Source organism: Nothoprocta perdicaria, unplaced genomic scaffold (genome assembly GCF_003342845.1).
Source record: "Nothoprocta perdicaria isolate Ctin4 unplaced genomic scaffold, notPer1 scaffold_60, whole genome shotgun sequence".
In the NCBI taxonomy this organism is placed as follows: domain Eukaryota; kingdom Metazoa; phylum Chordata; class Aves; order Tinamiformes; family Tinamidae; genus Nothoprocta; species Nothoprocta perdicaria.
Window position 1 is genome coordinate 1,610,838 of NW_020455866.1, and position 702 is coordinate 1,611,539.

The following is a 702-nucleotide window of genomic DNA, read 5'->3' on the forward strand; positions in this document are numbered from 1 at the left end:
AAAATAAAATAAAATAAAATAAAATAAAATAAAATATAGAAGTGGAAAGAAGCTGAAAGTCCTGTGTTTAAGTGCACCTATTTAGTGACAAAACAAAAACAATGTGGTTTGCTGCCTCATGACAAATGCTGTAGCGCTGTTTGCATATTAAAGAAAACATGGAGTCGGAGAAGGGGAAGATAATTAAAGGCAGCTYAATAGGGAAGGATAGTCAAACAGAGGGATATTTTTAAAAATGAACTCTTTACATAAAAGTAGCTAATTATTTTGTGTACATGAATGTAATGAATGTACTAATAGCAGCATCTAGTAAAAAGCGATAATACAGTAAGCAATGTAAATAAAGTTTTGAGGCTTCTGCTCGACCCCAGACTCGCGGCACCCTCTGCTGCTGCTGCAGAGCGGGGAGCCGGCCCGAGCCCCCTGKCCCAGCGCCCCGGCCACAGGGCCCGCGGCGCGAGGGGCTGCTTCCCGGCGTCCTCCTTTGCTTGGAAGTGGAACTTCTTTTATTTTGGGGAGGGATGTTGGGAAGAGGGGAGCCGATACCGGCACCAGCCCAGTGGGGATGGAAGCAGCACCCCGGGCCCCGTAACCAGGCGCCTCCCGCCACGGGGCCTCGGCGCCACCGCGAGCGTGGGCGAGGGGCCGGGGCCGGGGAGCAGGGGCCGGGGGTGCCGGTCCCGGTGTCCACTGGCTCCCGGC